A 13,543-nucleotide genomic window follows, 5' to 3' on the forward strand; every position below is an offset into this window, starting at 1 on the left:
ATAATTATACTTCTAGTTCTAGAGTAATGTACAAATCTATCAGTCTGCCGTCTAATCATAAACTTAATATATTATGTTATGGTGTAGAGGTGAAGAGCTAACATATAATTGATTCGAATATGAAATGTGAGAAAGTATTATGATGTACTTTCGATCGATCTTGAATGTATGTCAAGTGTAGTGATCACTTCCTAATTATGATGACATGCAAAGGGTACTTCATCTAAGTATAAAATACGTTAATTAATCATATATCTAATACTATCAATCCAAAAAATATCAATGATCAATTTAAGGAGATCTTTATATTAGATTTGATATTGATAAGTTTTCATTGATGAATAAAATTAAATTTATATAATTAGGTGTACAATTTAAAAATTTATAGAATTAACTTGATCAATAAATTAAATTATATAATTAAACTTCTATTTATCTCTCTCTCTCTCTCTCTCTCTCTCTCTCTCTCTCTCTATCTATTTATCTATCTATCTATCTATCTATCTATCTATCTATCTATCTATATATATATATATATATATATATATAACTCTATCTATCTATCTATCTATCTATCTATCTATATATATATATATATATATATATATATATATATATATATATATATAGTGACCTTTCGATGTCAATATTATTTAATTAACATGATTAGTTTTTATTTATCTTAAAATTTAATGTGATACCAGCCTCATGAGGTTGATATTTTTCTTATTATATTTCATTAATTTTAAAAAAAAAGCGACATCCTGATGTTGATTTGCTTAAAATATTTTTATTAGTCATAATTTTGGCTATTTAGCATAATACTAAAATTTCATTTGAAAATTAGAATTAATTGTTGAAAAGTTTACAATTTTGTATTCTTTTATAAATAAAAAGTTAGATTTCGTGAAATAAAAAAAAATCTATAATTCATATTTTGAGTATGTGACTACGTTGATATAAATTAGGATATATTTATACTTATATTTCTAGAGTAATGTACAAATCTATCAGTCTGTCGTCTAATCATAAACTTAATATCTCATATTATGATGTAGAGGTGAAGAACTAACATATAATCCATTCGAGTATGAAATGCGAGATGGTATTATTATATATACACTTTCAATCTTGAATGTATGTCAAGTGTAGTGGTCATCACTTCCTAATTATAATGACATATAAAGGATACTTAATCTGAGTGCGAAATACGTTGATTAATTATATATGAAATTCATTATCAATTAAAGAAATATCGATAATCAATTTAAGGAGATTTATATATTATATTTGATATTGATAAACTTTTGTTGATCGATAAAATTAAATTTATATAACTAGGAGGTATATAATTTAAATTTATAAAATTAACTTGATCGACAAATTAAATTAATTAAATTAAACTTCTGTTGATTTATATATATATATATATATATATAATTTGAGATATATATTTTGACCTCACGAAGACGGTCGAATCGCCTCTATATTATAATATTGTAGTATTTTAATTGGGTGTCATTTCTTTAAATTCTTTCTAAATCATTTAAAATTTAATCTTTTTAATTCTAATTCCTTTCAATTTAGCCTATTCAATTACTATTCTATTTAAATTTTAGCCCATTCTGTTTCAATTTATTTCAATTTTATTATGACTTATACTTAATTAATTGACTTAAGTCATCCACAACCACTTAAAGTTGTCATCATATTTCACTTAAACACCTCAACTAAATAATGTACCTATTGTACACTTAAATCTTAAAAAATTAATACCTATTTGACACAAACTGACAATCAATTGAAAAATAAAAATGAGTGTAACTCAAACGCAAATTCCTATTAATTTTACCAATAATATGATGACACGTGGCATTACATTTAATTTTTTTAAAACCTCTATATAATTAATTCATAAAGTATTTTAAAAACTTAAGAAAAAATCTATTTTTAATTAAAGCCTCCACCCTTCCCACTTTCCTCCTCCTCCTTCAGAAATACTCATTTCTGATTTTCCATAGAGCTGGTGTCGCTCCATCTCTTTCTTTTCTTCCATTGGTATAAATACTACAATAACACACCATTGTTGTCTATTAAACTAAATATGCATTCTATTTCATTTCAATAACATTAAAATTTTTCACTCATTGTCTCCATCTTTTATACATTAGAAATTATTTATTAGAATTGAAAAAAAATTAATAGACTTGCCCAAAAAAATCTATTCATATTTTTTTCATCATTGTAAATGAAAATTCTTCGAGATATTTGAGACGAAAATCGATATAAGAAAAAAGAGAAAAATAGGAAAGAACAATGAGGGTGAGAGAAAGAGAGCTGGGGGGAGTGTGGTTTGCGTGTCTGTGTAAAAAAAGAGATAAAAATGGTGAAAGAATAATATGAGAGAAAGAGGGAAGAAAAAAACTTAGGGGTAAAAATTAAGAAAAAAAAAGGAAAAATATTATTTTTAATAAATTAACGCATTCAAGGAAAGTGAATTACACGTTTTTTACCATGTCAACATTTTGTGCTTAATAGAAATGACTTTTGAACAAATAAAGTGTTCAATTGGCACAAAAATTAGTTGAGATGTGTAAATGAATTATGCGAACAACTTTGAGTGCAGTTCACTTTTCCATCTCCCTTCTTTCTCCCTCTTTAACCAGCGCCACTTTTGCCCCTTGTCCTTTTCTCCGTCAACGCCAGTGAGGCAAATAGAAGTACCGGCGAAATCAACCGAGAAAGCTTTCCTCTCCTCTCCGCCTCTCTTCTTTCTCTCTGCCTCCGCCTCTTTTCTCTCCTCTCTTTCTCCAGAAAACGAGAACAACGAGAGCTTGCATCTCCGCTCCTCTCTTCTCTCCGACCAGCATCGATGAGGGCGAGCAGTAGCAGCACCCAGCAAGACGCACTCCAGCATCAGAGACGGCAAGTTTGTGAGTTTGACGTGTTTCAATGAATTAAAGCCGAATGATTCGCCAGCAGAAGCAGAGAAGCTTCCATGAGCGTTAACATTGAGTGTGTGAGTTTGTTGTCCTTAATTACAGTCCTTTTATTTTCTTCATCAATACTTGTGTTTTTTTTTCCCCTTTAGTTATATCACTTTAGCAAGTACCCACTTCCAGTGATTTAATCTAGAACTTTTGACCTTATAGCCTTTTAATTTTATTTCGATATAGCAATCTAATTGTTGAGTAACTTGAAACAACTAAAAATTCCTAATTGATCTTTATGATAGAAACACAAGATATTATATGCTGACACAATATTTAAAGGAGCTATAGCTACAACTTGCTTATATAATGTGGAAAATTATATATGAAGTTTAATATTTCAATACATTAATGAATCAATCACATTACCCTACTTCTTATTGATTCTTTTAAGAGTTTCAAAATGCAAAATAATCTCTTGTTATCTCTAACTAAAGAATATAGTCACAAACTGATGATGCATATTTTCTTTAGTAAGTTACACAGAACAAGTAAAGTATGTGTTAATTCTAATTCACAGATGTAATGTGATTTAGTTGGTGAATGTAGTCTTGGAATTAAGTTAAAACTCTCAAATTAGACGTATAAAATTGTTAAGTTCTTCAAATAATTTAAAATATGTAATAAGATTTAGTTGGTGAATATAGTGTTGGAATTAAGTTAAAACTAAACTAATTAGACTTATAAAAATGTTAAGTTCTTTCAAATAAGTTAAAATATGTAATATGATTTAGTTGGTTAATAAATTATTGGAATTAAGTTAAAACTAAACTAATTAGACTTAGAAAGTTGTTAGGATGTTAAATAAGTTAAATTGGTGAATATAGTGTTGGAATTAACTTAATACTAAACTAATTAGACTTAGAAAGTTGTTAAGTTGTTTAATAATTTAAATTGGTGAATATATTATTGGAATTAAGCTAAAACTAAACTAATTAGAATTAGAAAGTTGTTAAGTTGTTTAATAAGTTAAATTGGTGAATATAGTCTTGGAATTAAGTTAAAACTAAAATAATTAGACTTAGAAAGTTGTCAAGTTGGTTAATAAGTTAAATCGGTGAATATATTATTGGAATTAAGTTAAAAACTAAACTAATTAGACTTAGAAAGTTGTTAAGTTGTTTAATAAGTTAAATTGATGAATAAAGTGTAAGAACTAAGTTAAAACTAAACAAATTAATTAGATTCAGAAAGTTGTTAAGTTCTTCAAATAAGCTAATGTGATTTAGTTGGTTAATATAGTGTTGAAATTAAGTTAAAACTAAACTAATTAGACTTAGAAAGTTGTAAGTTCTTCAAATAAGTTAATATCATTTACTTGGTTAATACAGTGTTGGAATTAAGTTAAAACTAAACTTAATAGACTTAGAAAATTGTTAAGTTCTTCAAAAGTTAATGTGATTTAGTTTGTTAATATAGTGTTAGAATTAAGTTAAAACTAAACTGATTAGACTTAGAAAGTTGATAAGTTCTTCAAATAAGTTAATGTGATTTAGTTGGTTAATATACTGTTGGAATTAAGTTAAAACTAAACTAATTAGACTTAAAAAGTTGTTAAGTTCTTCAAATAAGAAATGTACTTAGTTGGTTAATATAGTGTTGGAATTAAGTTAAAGAAAGCAGAGAATAAGAGGTATGTAGCGCTTCAAGCCCAACTAACTTTTCTTTTTGAATCAGGAAATATTCTTCCTCCATGTCCGGCAAGCAGTGGTGATGGAGCTGATGATGAGAATGATAAGGGTGATAAGGAGAGTGAGGATGATAAAGAGTAGTTGTATTGGTTTGACATTTTAGACTTCTATATTTTTAGAATTGTTTGATCGTAATTTAGTTTATTTTGAAGGTTTATTTCAAAATAGTTTTGTGTATACGTTGAAAATATTGTGTTGTTTTGATTGGATGAAGTTTATTTAAAAAAAGCTCATTCGACATTCTTTGGGTTGGATGAAGATTATTTTGAAATAGCTTAAAGCTTATTTGGAACTCTTTGGGTTGTTTTGATATAAATAAGCAGGTGGGATACTAAAATTGCAGCTCAATGCTGCCAGTTTTGTAACAAAAATACCAACCTCCGGAGGTCGGAATCTCAAAAATAAGAAATAAAAATGCCAACCTCCAGAGGTCGAAATCTCAAAATAAGAAATAAAAATACCGACCTCTAGAGGTGGGAATCTAAAAGATAAGAAATAAAAATACCGACCTTCGGATGTCGGAATCTCAACAATAAAAAGAAATAAAAATACCAACCTCAGGAGGTCGGAATCTAAAAAATAAGAAATAAAAATATCGACCTTCGGAGGTCAGAATTTAAAAAGAAATAAATGAAAATATTGAGCTCCGGAGGTCGAAATTTCAAAAATAATAAATAAAAATACCAACTTTCGGATGTTGCAATCTCAAAAATAAGAAATAAAAATACCGACCTCCGGAGGTTGGTATTCCAAAATTTGAGAATTACATTTTCTGATCTCCAGAAAATGAAAATAAAAAAATAAAATAATTAAAAAAATATATAAAAGTGACCTCCGAAAGTCGGAAAATGAAATAATGAATTTACCAAGTTAAATTGAAATTGAAATTGACCTCGAGAGGTCAGTAAATATCGATTTTCAGAGGTCGGAATGGAATATCGATCAAGATTTTTCCGGCCTAAACTGGAAAGTCGATTCTTCCACTATTTCTTTAATAGTGGAAGAATGAGAACTTTAGATAAATATTAAAGATATATATTCATTCTCTAAAGTGAATAAAGTGTAAGTCATCATGCTAGGCGTGAAACGATCGCGAAATTTGGTTGTAGATGTGGTATCACCAAAAATGTCTCTGGGCAGACATATGTTAAAGAAAAATTTCTTACTTTATCTTTGACTTTTATTGAATAATAATTAATGCAATTGAGACACATTCTTTTCTAATTCCAATACTTTCTTATTGTGGATGATTGTCTGGGATATCATTAGTCTATAATGTTTAGACAAATTATGAAAAATTAAAATGAACATTTATGGAAGAACCTAAAAGAATTCTTTTAAATGGTGAACTTTCTTGAACTGCTTGTTAGTAAGATAAGTTAATTGAGAAACCATCATAAACGAAAGTTTAGATTGAATCCCCTGCATTTTAGGAACGTATACAAATTTTAATTGACCTATTCATCCACCTAGTGGATTGTTTAGATATTTAACGTACCTAAAAAATGTTTCTTCTAGATGGTCTCATGTGTGCATATTGTTATCTTGCAACTTGATGTTTGTAAAATTATTGACATAAATAATATGATTGCAAATACAATTTTCTGATAATCAGATTCGTCTATTCAATAATCGAATCAGACTTATCTTTAGAAGAGGTAGAATATTGAGAAAAAATAAATTTGAAATTTACTCTCGAAATATTAAAGTTGAAATTTTTTCATATAATAGTAAAAAATTGGAAATTTACTAAAGCAAAAAGACATATGACATAGTAAACTTTGAGTTTATGCGTACTAATAATTTATTAATTGGCACGAATAATTTGGTCATCCCAAAGATGTGCATACTGAGTAATGAACATACATTGGAATTTCAAGATTCTTTTTAATTTGTTGCTTATTTTCATGATAAGTTGATTGGATCAACTAAAGTTGAGACTAAATCCTTAAATTCTGAAATATTAAAGGTGAATATGGACCTGTTCACCTATCATGTGACATGATTAAAAGATACATCTATAAGATAATCACATGATTATTTGTTGTCAACCTGTAGTATGACATTTGCAAAATTGTTTGTACAAGATAATTGTGTAAAGAGCACAATTTTCAGAATATGTAATCAAGACAATTTATCTGATAATATTTATAAATACTCAAGATATTGAGACATTAAATGTCTGAGGTAGTGAAATCATTGCTTGAGAAAATAAAGCTCCATGTAATGATATGAAATATGATACCGCATACAAAAGTAATTGTATGCATCAGACCAATAAATTATGATCAAATTTTCTTTCAATTGATCTATGGTCAGAGATCAAATATTTTTCATCTGATTATTTTGATATGTGGTATGTAATCAATGAATATACAATGATGCACAAGGATAGATTCTCCAAAAAATTGAGATATATATTAGTTTGTCTAACATAAGGGGGAGATTAGAAGCAACATAAGAGTTGTAAATATTACTATTGAATGTTCCTTAAGGAAAGAGTCTATGACATGCATGAGGCATGATAGACTAATTAATTCTAAATAAAATAATTCTTGAAAAAGGGAGAGGATCAAAGAATTAAAATGGTCATAATAAAGAGACAATGTGCTCGTGAAGATCCTACGGCTTAACACTTTATGAAAACTCATGAGAGGAGTAGCTACATGAAAATAATAAAGTGGTGAGATCTCAATAAGTTATGTCATATTGTGAATCAATCAAAATGGTATATTGTCGACGATATCTTTGATACAATATCGCGTAAAATTATAAAAGATTATGAGGATATATATTTTACGACTATAAATGCATGTTGGTATAGAAATAATTATCAAGTGAAAAGTGAAATGATGCATCTTAATAAGCGTAAAGCTTATTTAAATTGCAATCTAGGCACTAGAAGATGTCAAACGTTTAATATTAAATGTTGTCCCTTGACAAAAATGATATGAAAATATGCAATGGGTTCAAAATCTAGAGCGTATACAATTTTTTGTAAACATATTTATAATCCTCATAAGGATTAAATAGATTCAAAATACATAATGCATATACAAGTATTGTTATGCAAGTTGACGACTAGAACCGAACACTTGAAGAGTTTTCAAAAGACAATAGATTATTTGCTTAAAGAAGTTGAAGTAAGGAACTTGCATAAATCTTTGACACCGAAGAGAAGATTCATAGAAGAAGATTTAAGGAAACATATTTAGTCAAAACATTTCTACACTCATAAGCTCCCAGAAATAGTGATATCAACATGCAACATGTTTGTTCAAGTAATAATATAGTTCATTTACTCTACCAAGTCTCTATCAACTACAACTTTCAAGAAGATGGTGCATAAGCTTGGAAAACAAAGATTCAAGTCTCTGGATTGATGTTCTCATTAGAGGGAGTTAATACGAGATATACTCTTTTTTCGCATAAGGTTTTGTCCCATTGAGTTTTCCTTGTAAGGTTTTTAATGAGGCATCTATAATGCGTATTATTAGATATATGTACTCTTTTTTCTTCACTAGATTTTTCTCCCACTAGATTTTATCAAGGAAGGTTTTAACGAGGCACATAATCTACTGACGTTCAAGTGGGAGTTTATAAACATATTAGTATTATAGTGAATGTCTAATTATGCGGAGTCCTTTTAGGATATGGTTAGGAAACCTACTTGGGGAGCAAGTTAAGTTTCCCCTATAAATAAAGGAGTTTTCTTTCATTGTAAATAAGATTCGTGAATCTTGAATATACTTCAATATGAATAAGAGGTCTATTCTCTTCTCCCTACATTATTATTCTTCTAAATTTATATAATTTTAAAACATATCTCTTAATATGCTAAAGTAAAAAACTAAAAATTGATAAATAATCAAGAATTATTTTTTAATTTTTAATCTGAATATAACATATGAGTTATTTTAAAAAGTTAACTTTTTAAAGAGAAAATACAAAAAAAAAAACTCTGAAATTGGGAGTAAAACTTAATTTAGCATTTACACTTTATGGACGTTTAAACACCCCCCTTAATTAATAACTTTCGAGTGAAATAAATATCACTCTGAGAGTATAATACAATCTCACCCGCCACATCATAATCATGTAAGCATCATATCATTAATTTTTTTTAACATTCACTTTTTTCCTTAAACACTTTTTAAAATACATTACATAATCAATTAATTTATTATAAATTACATTTTCTTAAATCAAAATTCAAAATGTTGAGCAATTTTCACTAATTTTAAGTTGTTTTAACAAGTGTCCCCATCATTTAAATAATTTCTCTTTGATGCAAATTAATTTCTTAACTAAAAGAATTATTTTCTAAAATCAAAGATTAAAATGTTGAACCCATTTTTACTAATTTAAATATTTTTAACAAGTGGGCCACGCTGCTTAAATTCCTCCTCTTCTACGCCTCTTCCTTTTTTTTTTTGTTCATTATTGCTGGTACTCATTGAAAAGGTCTCGTCCATTTTCAATCATTAATGGTTATTTTTTACTTCTTACAATTCACCATTTTCTTAAACAAAATAACATATTAATTTTTTTTAAGACTCTCTCTCACCACCCACTCTCACAAATCTGCCATTGGGAGAATGAATCTTTTGAAAGTAATTTTTTTTTGACAGAATGGATCACTCAAACAACAAAGTTATATTGAAATCGAAGTCAAAAATATAATGTTAGTGTTGAATTTTGTGGCTATAAAAGACTGATGGAATGAAAATAGGATGTAGAGATGGGTGATAATGATGAAAAAAGAAATGACTAATATGAGCGAAAAAAGGTATAAGAATGCTTCAATGGAGAAAAAGTATTTGAGGAAGACAACAAAATAAACAGAGAAAATAAATAAATATATATTTTTTAAAATGTGGCCCGCAATTTGTTTTTTACCTCTAAATTAGAAATTTCACATTTTCATAAAAACATGATTTATAAAAAATATTTAAAATATTAATTATATACTAGCCAATTAAAGAATGACATGCGAACAATTTTATAATTCAATTTTTTTTCATTTTTAACTCGCTTTTAGGAGAGTTGATTCACTCTCTCTACCACATTACCCCTTAAGGGTAAATAATTCACTGGAAAGTTATTTAAGGGGTATTTAAACATTCGTTCAGTTTAAGTGCTAAAGTAAGCTTTGCTGTCAAGTTAAAGATTTTTTTTTTGTATTTTCTCTATCTCAATAGGAGAGAGCATAATGTGTTTTTTACGTCAAGTATATTTTGAGGAAAATATGTAAAGTTAGGTAATATTCTAGTCTTTAATATTACTAGGTAATTTCTCAAACATGGGGACTATCCAAGGAAATTATTCCTTAAATTAAAAGTTATGTCAAACGTACAAAATTACCCTTTAATCTTATTGTCTTAAGCATGTTATGTGTAAAAATAAAACTTAAATATTACCGGAATATTATTTTACAAAAAAGTCATGATACTCTATCGTATTTATGACGTTGAACTAATTTGAGAATCCTTATATTTCCCTATTCATTTATGGACTAAACGAACTATTGACCAATAGGATAATTTTCTTTTAATAATAATAATAATAATAATAATAATAATAATAATAATAATAACCTGGCTCTAATACCACATTCCTTGTAACTGGCTGGCGGTAGTCCGCACGGCCAATTTAAGCATATGGAACCAAATGCTTCATCCAGAATCGCTTCAATGTAACTACAGGATCTTTTACGAATTGTGCAGTTTTAGGGATGAAAAATCTTTTACGGTTCCAGTATAGCCCAAACAACAAAATAAATAAATTTAGAAATTACAGATATAAAATAATATACCTTATGATTATCTTTTATGCACAACTGCTGGAGATTTTATTCCACACTAAAAATTTACAAGAGATATAAGCTTTAAGAGAGAAATATATGCTGGGGGCTAATGCCTACCTCCAACTAAGAAAGAAGGATCCTTTTATAGAGAAGGATCACGGAAAATAACAAAATAAATGACTTAAGCGCTTACATCATGCGCATATAGTGATGGCCGACATTGGGACCTACTACTTTTATAAAAGTTAATTAATTATTATCTTTTTGACGTTTTTAGTCTTTTGCTATTCCTTTGCCTTTGTCATTTTTTGAACTGGAAGATTCTTCCACCTGACTGCTGAATTGCTGCAGGAATTCTTCGATGTCCATTTCGTCTTCGTCTTGGGATTCTCCGGCTAGACATTCATCTTCATTTGAAGTAGAAACTGACATATTATCTGTAACTTTTTTCGGGATATTTTTTCCCAAATGCTTTATTAAGTCTCTTTTTACCTCCTCCATATAAGAAGCTAGAATTTCAGACTTGGATATGACTCCTCCCTTCATCTGAATTTTTCGGCAAATATGCTTAAAGGGACTTGTATCTTCCCTATCTGTTGATGAACCATTCTGGTTATTACCTTTTTCAATGGAAATGTTAATGGATTCTATTATCTCTTGTCCATGTAATTGTCCTTCTGGATTTTTGTGGAGTAATTTACTCCAAAACTTTGTATGAAATTTCCTCTTGAGGCAAGGAAATTCTTGTCCATCTGTTTGGACTTCAACTGTCCATTTCATTATCCATGGAATTGAAAATTCTATAAAGAAATACATTATTGAAATCCCTTTAAAATAAATATCATCTTTTTGTAATTGTAAGATCTTGAGGGATATATCCACCCATTCTGCATATAATCGTTTATAATTCTCAGGAAGAATATTTATTGTGGGACCATATAAAGTCCACCAATTACAAAACCAATTTGGGATGTTTTGATTAAAATTATTAGAGCAAATCTTGATAAACCATGAATACTTTCTATTAGCGTTCTCATATAACAGAGCTTTATTAAAGCTTTCCACATAATCCCAGTAATTAAATCTTACTGCTGTTTTCTGTTCTGGGTGAGTATATTCTCTCTCCCTCATTGTACTAGTTCCCCATTCTTCTGGAGTAACTATCTTTTTTATGATTATTTTAGAAAAGTTATAAACTTTTCTAGTATTTGCTGGGTAAAAATGTTGGAATTCAGCTGATCCCATGGATGAGAGTATAATCTCATAATGCATTCTGAATTTATAAGTCGGGACAGCATATGATGCTGTGTCAAAATACCTTGTCATGATTTGCCAAGGTTCATCTTTCCATTGTAGATCCCTTGGGTCTAGAATTAATATTATTTCATCCAAATCATTTTGGTCATAGACTTCAATATTTTCAATGACCTCTTCATTGGCCATTGCTGAGTATGATGGCTGTTCTTGTTGTCTGGATTTTATAAAATCCATAAATTCTTTATACATTGGATTGCTTGCGTCTATCCCTGATATGCCAGTAGATGTGCTAGCAGATGTTTTTGTGATATTTGCGGCTATAAGCCTCTGATTTTCGATTTGAGCTAAGACATTATTGTTCGTCCTTCCTCCTCGTCCTCTCCCCTTTCCTCTATTAGAGGAAGAGGGCCAAGATGGCCTCATCATGCTGCAAAAGAGAATTATTTGATTAGGTATTCTCTAGTCAGAAAATCAGGAAGACTATTATCTATTCCTTTTTTATAAAGTATTTCAAAATCAAAAGGTGCCAATAAGGCCTGCCATCTAGCAAACATCTGTTTAGAAACATCATGTTTTACATCCTTATTAAAGATGAATTTAGCAGCTTGACAATCAGTTTTTATGATAAACTTTTGATTATAAAGGTCTCCTTGAAATTTTAGAACACTTTTTACAATAGCCAAGATTTCTTTAGCTATGGTAGCATAATTTCTTTGGCTATTATTCCATTTTCCTGAATAAAATTGTATTAGATATTCCTTATTATCATCTGGGGAGATTTGTTTTAAAATTCCTCCATAGCCTATATCAGAGGCATCTGTTTCAACAATCTTGTTCCAACTGGAATTAGCTAGAACAAGACATGGAAGGTTATTAACCTTACTTTTAATTTGTTGAACAGCTTTCGTATGATCCTCTGTCCATGGCTTAGCATTTTTCTTAAGCCTTTCATATAATGGAGCAGCATCTTTTGCCCAGTCCTTTATAAAAGGAGAAATATAATTCAAGCTTCCTAAAAATCTTTGAAGCTGTGTTTTATCCGTAATGATATCAGGGAATTTAGATGCAAATTCTATGCTTCTCTGAATAGGAATGATTTTTCCCTTTTCAATATTGTGACCCAAAAATCTAACAGTAGTTTGGAAAATATGCATTTTTGCTTTAGATATAACCAAACCATTTTGAATAATGATTTTCTTAAATAAATCAAGGTGTTTGAAATGGGTTTCTAAACTTTTAGAAAATATCAAGATATCATCTATATAAACAATTATAAAATTGCTAAAAGGATTGAAAATATCATTCATAATTTTTTGAAATTCCGATGGGACATTTTTCAAACCAAATGGCATAACATTCCATTCATATTGTCCCATGGGTACATTAAAAGCTGTTTTATATTTATCAGCTTCAGAAATCTGAATCTGCCAATAACCAGATTTTAAGTCAAATTTTGAAAATATAATAGCTTCATGAAGACGATTTAGTAAATCCTTTTTATTAGGAATAGGATATCTGATCCATTTCAAAACTTTGTTCAAAGGTTTATAATTTATAACGAGTCTAGGAACTCCTCTTTCTTGTTCTGCATGTTTATTAACATAAAAAGCAGTACAAGACCATGGTGACTTTGAAGGTCTTATTAAACCTTTCTGTAAGAGACTATTAATCTCATTCTTACATAATTCTAAATAATCTGAATTCATTTGGCAAGGTCTCGCCTTAGTAGGAATACAATCTTCTGAGAAATTTTCTTCATATTGAAGACTAACAATATGTTTTTTCCTCTCCCAGAAAAC

At 28.7% G+C, this 13,543-nt stretch overlaps 2 long non-coding RNA genes across 2 annotated transcripts; one reads left to right on the plus strand and one right to left on the minus strand.

The window, feature by feature from the left end:
• Nucleotides 1-2,438: 2,438 nt before the first annotated feature.
• On the minus strand, nt 2,439-10,602 carry LOC138348524 (uncharacterized). Its single transcript, XR_011221176.1, has 2 exons — nt 10,497-10,602; nt 2,439-2,908 (listed from the first exon to the last, which is right to left on the minus strand). It is a non-coding gene; the product is annotated as an uncharacterized lncRNA (long non-coding RNA).
• Nucleotides 2,881-4,952, plus strand: LOC138348520 (uncharacterized). The gene is made up of 2 exons (XR_011221175.1): nt 2,881-3,019; nt 4,668-4,952. It is a non-coding gene; the product is annotated as an uncharacterized lncRNA (long non-coding RNA).
• Nucleotides 10,603-13,543: the final 2,941 nt, after the last annotated feature.

This window comes from Solanum lycopersicum, chromosome 1 (assembly GCF_036512215.1).
Source record: "Solanum lycopersicum chromosome 1, SLM_r2.1".
NCBI lineage: Eukaryota > Viridiplantae > Streptophyta > Magnoliopsida > Solanales > Solanaceae > Solanum > Solanum lycopersicum.